Below are 7659 nucleotides of genomic sequence, written 5' to 3'. Positions count from 1 at the left end.
TCTCCGGATGTTTGTGCGTGTGTATGTAAAACTTCACACTGTGTGTGTTGTGTTCAATGTTGTGTCAATCTATGAACTGACTCAAACAACAATTTGAAGAGAGAGAAGACAGTAATAATGGCAACAGACACCCATCCACCTCTTTTTTGTCAAAGTGCTTGCTATGACTTTCATAGCTAGGACAAATAGCATACGTATTCAGGAGCAAGGTGTCCTTGAAAGAAATGGTGTGTTGATCTCATAAGAAAATGTACAACCAATAAAAGACATTTTAAAAAGTGCAGCGAGTCTGTATATTAATTGAGTTGTGCATGGAAATTCTTTGTTCCAGGGATATGCTACTTTTACGTATAGAAGCCCTGCAGGTGGAAAAAAGAAAACACTGGCTTGAATGATTCATTCTCTTTTTCTTCTCCCATTCCTACCACCCTACTTCCAAAACATAACGGAGCAAAGCATACCAAAACAACAGTGTTGTAGTCCTGAAGCCTCATTAGAAAGTCATTTCCATGGTAACGAACTTCAGACTCAATCTTCTTATAGTCAGTATTCCTAGGTTAGAAGTGAGGGCCAAATATTACATTATTAAAATTTGATGGCTGTGGGAAGGATGGGTCCAGATGGCTTAAATGAAAAGAAGCAAGGCCCTGACTTTATGTCTCTACAGATTTCTGACCCTGAAGTCTTAGGCCAACTAATCATTTGAATTTTTCCTAGTCCTACTTGTAGCGTGCATAATAGTAGGAAATTAGCTTTACATCATCAGGCATGCTGTGATGCGGATGTCCTGGGATAGAAAGAAAATGTCATTTCTAGTATATATGGTTGGGTCTGCAGAGTTCTCTGGTTTCTCCTATAAACTGAGTGCCTAAAACTATTTGATGAGCATCTACATTAATCCAATTTAGACAAGAATGGCTAGATCTTAATGTTACCATTTTGAGTGGATCACCAGTTATACCCAGAGGTGCACCTCTGTCTTGCTTATTGCCCAAACACGTTGTGTTGCTGAGTCAGTAGACTCCTTTTAAATCCCCTAGTATTTCACCTTGGACAGATATCATCTCAGAGTTGAGAGTCTAAAGTGGAGGGCTCACCCTACTTCTGCATATGTTGCTTAAGTATTTTCCAATGCTGAGACTATTATACTGATCTGGAAGTCCTGCCTGTCTACTGTATTAAGATTGAATCGTTCATCTTTCTTCAATGATAGGGCTTCCTTGGCATTGGGAATTTTATCTTAATAAGGGGTGGGGGTGCGTGGAGGAGGAAGGCATCAAACACCGTATTCTCAGGCATCATGTATGAAAGTATTTTATACAGTCCTCCGTAGTCATTCCTTATTTTCATACATTGAAATATCGATCTTAAAGTTTTGTTCCTTTCAATGGGTATAATGCCTTCTTTTTTTTGCATGCTTCTCATGTTGACCAACACTAAGTTGCCCCCATCCAACTGAGTTCCTGTTTACTCAAGATTTTGTAGGAAACTGTGAATTAAACTGGAAAGTGGAGAAAATGATTGGGTTAGTAACAAAAGCTTCTTTGGTTTTGCCTTGGTCATTTGACTATCTACTGTGACATAACAAACCCTGAAACTTAGTAGATGAAGATAACAGCTTATTACTACTTCTCCCAGGCCTGTGGGTTGGCTGGGCTCAGCTGGGTGGTTCTTGCTTGTCATCTCTCATGCATTTGTAGTTGGGCAGCTGAGGCAAGAGCCACTGGGGGTGTCCTCACGCACTTGTCTGGTGCCGGGCAGGGGTGGCTGGACTGGGCTTGATCAGGCATCTCTCGTTCAGGCAGCCTGTCTATGTGTCTACCGTGGGCTCTTCACAGCCCCTCAAATTAGTCATCCAAATTAGATTTCCCCCAAATTAGTCATCCAAAAGCCCCAGGCAGAATACTGGGACTGTGTTTCATGGTGGGGCATTTTGAAGACTAGCTACATGCTTGGTCAGTCCCATACAGTTAGAATATACTCGTGACCTTTAAAAATGGATCTCATTCCTTGTTTCCTAAATTGGAGGTCCAGAGGCAGTACAAGAAATGTACTAACATTCATGATGGAATTAGTTTTCCATTCATTTATTATCCACGGTTTTGTCAAGGCAAGCACTTTGGTCAATGACGTTGTCCCGTAGAGGCTGAAGTAGCCATCCCTGCCTGAAAGTCTGAAGCCATAGTCGGAATGAAAATAAGACAAGTGTCAAGAACATTGATACTTGATGACCCATGAAACTGTTAGTATGTCCCTGCCACCCCAGACGTCAGGGCTCATGAATACTTGCTAAGTAGCTGTTTTCTCCTCAGATGGAAATGGCTTTGATTTTTATTTTAAAAATAAGGCATTATGAGAAAACTTAGAGAATACATGCAGGAAAATAAACATTATCCCCAGTTCCGAGTGAATAGTTCATATCTTCCTTATTTTTTTTAAGTTTATTTATTTATTTTGAGAGAGAGAGAGAGAGCACGCACGAGAGGGGGAGGGGCAGAGAAAGAGGGAGAGAGAGAGAATCCCAAGCAGGCTCCACACCATCAGCATACAGCCTGACTTGGAGCTCGACCCCAAGATTCGTGAGATCATGACCTGAGCCTAAATCAAGAGCCAGGCACTTAACCTAACCAACTGGGCCACCCAAGTCCTCTTATTGTTAATAAGTTCTTTAAAGTATATTGTCCTATACTCTCTCTCTCTCTCTCTCTCTCTCTCACCATATTAATGGGATTATGCTATTATCATCTGTCTTGCTTTCCAGATTGTACCACAGGCATCTTATGTCGATTAATGTAGATGGCATCACCATTTTTGATGGCTGCCTAATATTCCAATACATATATATGTATGTATTGTATATATACATATATATGCATGTGAACCTCTGTATACACACACACATATATATTTAGCTGCGTCCCCATAGGTGGAAATTATGATTATTTACTTTTTGATTGCTTTGATAAATGTTCTTATTCTTACATATTTATGCATGAGTCTTATTGTCTTGGAGAAGTTTTAAAAAGCTAAAGGGCCTTAAACATTTCCACCAGGGTTAACATCAGCAATGGTTTCACTTACTGGTCTCAACACGGCTGTCTCCTTTTGTTACCGTGGCACCCACTCTTCCCCAGCTTCAGTCATAAACTAAGAGATCAGACTTCTCTGGCAATGAACCCAAATTAGGAATTTTCCGTGTGGGGACCAGTCCACACAATGGGGCTTTGGTGATATATTTCTTAAGTAAATTGGAGCATAAGGAGTGTCTTTCAGGAATAGCCACAGAGGAAAGAAAATTATCAGGAGGAAGCACTTGGAGGAAAAGTACAGAGCATACTTTTTAAAAATCTGCTTTTTAAAATTATTTTTTTATTTTAGAGAGACAGCATGTGATCAGAGGAGAGGGCCGGGGAGAGAGGGAAAGACAGAATCTTAAGCAGGCTCCACACTCAGGACAAAGCCCAACATCGGGCTCAATCCCATGACCCTGGGATCATGAGCTGAGCTGAAATCAAGAGTTGGACACTCAACTGACTGGGCCAACCAGGTGCCCTGGTGTCTGCCTTTAAGAAGGAAAAGATTGCTTTCTTTTCCCCTTGTAGTCTTGGTGCAATGATTATGCAATGGCTATAATGGACACTAGCAGAATTTCTGGTTAGTCTAGTGGGCACCCTAACCATTTTTGACCATGTAAGTAAGTCTGAATGAAGCTAGAGCTGCCATTCAGCATCCATCACTCAATAGGCATTAGCTCTGAAAGCCCTTTTCAGGGGTGATGTAGCTACACTGGTTTGGAGAAGCTCTGCTCTACCCTTGAGTTCGCCTTCTCTGTCCCTGCTCCTCAATGCTATGGCATCGGTGCCACCGCCCAGGAGCTAGCTAGCAATGCGGAGAAGAGCCTGGGGGACAGCCCTGCTCCAGGGGACTCACCTTCACATTACAGTTGGAGAGAGAGCCGTCTATCCATCTCATCTGATTTTGGAGTTTCTATGGTCAGGCCGCAAATGTTGTAATTCTTTCGGCACGGACGCCATGTTGAAACATGGACTCCAGACAAAAAAGATGCCTCTGGAAGTGATCATCAGCTTTAGAAATGGAAAGTCTACAGTGGATGGAGGATTATATGTGTTCAGATATATGTAAATATATAGGTATTCTGATGATGGGTTCAATGCAGAATTATTGAAAACTAGTCTCATGAAGGGAAAAAATGACCCTCATGCTTGAACACCTTTACATCAGTTAGAGATAGAAGTGTTTTATAGATTGTAAATGGAATGCTGCTTTGGGGATGCCAAACATTGTGTAGCCTTCCTAGAGAAGGAGCTTTAGTGGGTAGCAACTGTAAAGCTTAGAGAACGACCTAGTGCTTCCACTGTTTCCAAATTCCCCAACTTCCTGGTCTTATCTGGGCCATGATGCACCTCCTCTTTGGTTTCCTTGCACTGCTGGTCTGCTGGTCCAGTCAGAAACTTCCTTGGCAAATGGTGGCTCTCTGTCCCTCGAGAAAGGGCAAGAGGCAGACTCAGAGCTTAATGCTACTTGCCTAAGAATGCTCAACTCAGCTAAGAGCAATCAGCTTTCCCCTGATCCGGAGTGACCCCATGGACCGAGAGGCAAAGAGCTGTTCTTAGACAAGAACTTGCTAAACCACTTGACCTTTTCAACAGCTGCAGAACTGTTTATCGAGAGCATGCCATGTCTCTTGGCTCCTCCAATTTGTCAGCCAGGAAAATCAAGCCAGTGACATTGTGTGCTTTAGAAGACTTCTGAACAATTCACAGCTTCCACCATAAAGTGGCTAAATTGGTCTCACCAGTCAGATAGTGATCTTTGGATGGGCTGTGCACTCCGTGAGCTGGTTGGCTTTTGGGACTCGTTCACTGGAATCAAATGAGTCACGGCTGGAGATAAACATAAATGCTGATATGCCAAAGCCTCCAATTCCCTAAACTATAGCTCATAAGGAAGAATAGATTGGGTGTGTTTCAAGCCACAAACCTAGGGCAAGTGGTAATGCCTGCCAAGAGCAAAGAACACGAATTCTGTTCATTTATGTAAGCAATTTCTTGAGAAATTAAGGAGCCAGTGACTTTTACTTCAGCTTATCTGAAAATTGTTTGTGTGCAAAAATACCTATGATTCATGGCATCCTTTTGACAGGATAACGTGCATTGAACTATGATTCGAGAATGCTAAGAAAATGGGTGAGGAAATATTTTTAAATAGCGGAAGTGAGCCAGAGATGGGGCTTGAGTGGGTATGGAAACAAGGAAGGTGGCACCAGCCCAGGGCCACACAGGCTGTCTGAAGCCCTGGCTCAGCCACTTACTAGCTGTGTGACCCTGGACGTATGCCTTCCACTCTCTGTCCCTCAACTGATTCCTTCTTCAAATGGAGATAATAACAGGACCTACTTTAGAGAGTCACTGAGGATTCCGTGGAATGTCACAGTAGAGCACTTAGCGCAGTGTCTTCTCCATCACTATCAGTTGATGAAGTTTTCTTAATACGGTCCTCTGCTCAAATCCTTTTTCCACCAGTAAGATTCAACAAAAGTGTATATAAAGGAAACATGAGCAGACAACTTCAAGTATGAAGGTGTTCTAGACTACTTACCCCAATCCATCACAATAAGACTCGGTCGGCTGTTGTTGACCGAATGCTCAGGACTCTACATCAGAGCCAAATCTCCACGTCACAAACAAATGCCCGTATTTTTCAGTTTGTGTATCAGATTAAAAGCTTTGCTTTCCTACTCATACAGTGATCAAAGCAACACGTTTTACTTCTGCAAACCCTGCTTTATGAGGTTAAAACAGTGACATAACCACTTTTGAGATGGCAAATCCAATGTATATTGAAGGAAAATTTCAGGGTGTTTATTAAGATTGAAGTAAGATACATCAAAAAAGAGCAGCTCAGTACTGGCAGATTTCTTCCTTCCTTCCTTTCTTCCTTCCTTCCTTCCTTCCTTCCATCCTTCCATCCTTCCTTCCTTCCTTCCTCTTTTTTTTTTTTTTTTTACAAAGATTAGGCAACAGATAATAAAATGTTATAGACTGCTGGCATATAAATACTGAAAACATAAAAATACTTTTAAGCAAAAATGTCTTTGCAATTTATTAAATACTTAAGAAAGTAATCTGTGTGGTTTGAGATCTTAAAGGCATATATACTTTGTTATACTATTTAATTCTTAGAGAAAGTACCACGCGTATGTCGGTGGAAAGCATGTGGTCTTTGAGGCTATTCAGATCTGGGTTTGAATCTCGGCTCATTCTAAGGCCCAGTTTCCTACCTCAAAAAGTGAAAACGATACGAATGGTATGGAGGGGTGGAGCGGACATTGTAAGGAAAAGAAAGGAAGAATCTACCACAATGCCTGGCATACAGCCCTCACTTTGCATATGGTGGCCTCAACTCACAGAACCATGGTGAACGATCATTCGGTTCCCACATGCATGCATTTCGGTTGACACAGTACCAGGCCAGGTGGGGATTGTGGGCAGTAAGTGCTCAATATATGGCAGTCCTGTGTAATATTTATGTATTAAAATTATTGATAAGAGAGCTTGACACTTTGCTTTAAGGGGATACACCTCTGAAATGAGAATGGTAATGCCGTGACATGGCGTTCGATCCTTATGAAATGTCAAGAGGTGTGCACTCTGGGTGCTCCCATTTTACAGTTGGGGAAGTGACAGTGAGAGGAGCACCAAGAGGACAGGATGCCTGGTTGACCCAGGAGCCGGCCCCTGGCATTGGAGTCTCTTCAACCCTTCCTGTCCTTGGAATGTGTGTTCTGTCTCGCTGATCCTGTGCCCGCAGTGGGAGACATTTTCAAGGACACAGCCTGAGAGAAAGATGATGTATGTGTCAGAACCTCCTAAAAAGTCTGCATATAAACCTCTAGGATTCTGGCAACAGGTTTGGAGATCTGCTCTTCTGGAGCCAACCGATTTAAGCCTCGGAAGTAAGTCTTTTTGCTTCTTGAACCTGCCACCTGCCCATCTGAAGTAGCCAGCCTCTGTCTTCCCGGCCAGTTTCAGATTTCACCTGAGAAGCTCCTGAGGTTTTGAACCCCAAACAGAGATTCAGAAGTTCAGTAACTCACCTAAATTTGTGCTAGACCTTTCAGGTCTTTACAGAAGGGGCTGGGCCCTATTGAATATCTTTTAGATTTGCATTAAAACAAAGAAAATGCCTGGGTGGCTCAATCGGTTGAGCATCTGACTTCGGCTCAGGTCATGATCTCACAGTTCGTGAGTTCGAGTCCCATACTGGGCTCTGTGCTGACAGCTCAGAGCCTGGAGCCTGCTTCGGATTCTGTCTCTCTCTCTCTCTCTCTCTCTCTCACACAACAATAAATAAATGTTAAAGAAAACATTAAAAAAAAACCCCAAGAAAACATTTTCTAACTTCCCTTGACCCTGAGAACAATTTTTCTGTTTTCTCATCTGCCAAGGAAATAAATGTTGTAAGTGGGCCAATTTGAGGAGTTGCGGAGCCCAGGACCTTTGGTACCCTGTGTGGTCCAGGGAAGGCAGAGCAAAGAGCTGCACGTGGTATTCCGGAAGGCCCAGGTCTGGCCCAGCTAGTCCAGCTGCAAAGGGTGGAATGAGGGCAGGTGTTTTCCCAGTGGGTCTGGGGGAAGAC

Source organism: Panthera pardus, unplaced genomic scaffold, assembly GCF_024362965.1.
Source record: "Panthera pardus isolate Hobbes unplaced genomic scaffold, ASM2436296v1 HiC_scaffold_3, whole genome shotgun sequence".
In the NCBI taxonomy this organism is placed as follows: domain Eukaryota; kingdom Metazoa; phylum Chordata; class Mammalia; order Carnivora; family Felidae; genus Panthera; species Panthera pardus.
The sequence above is the reverse complement of the archived record's forward strand: the minus strand, read 5'-3'. Positions refer to the sequence as shown.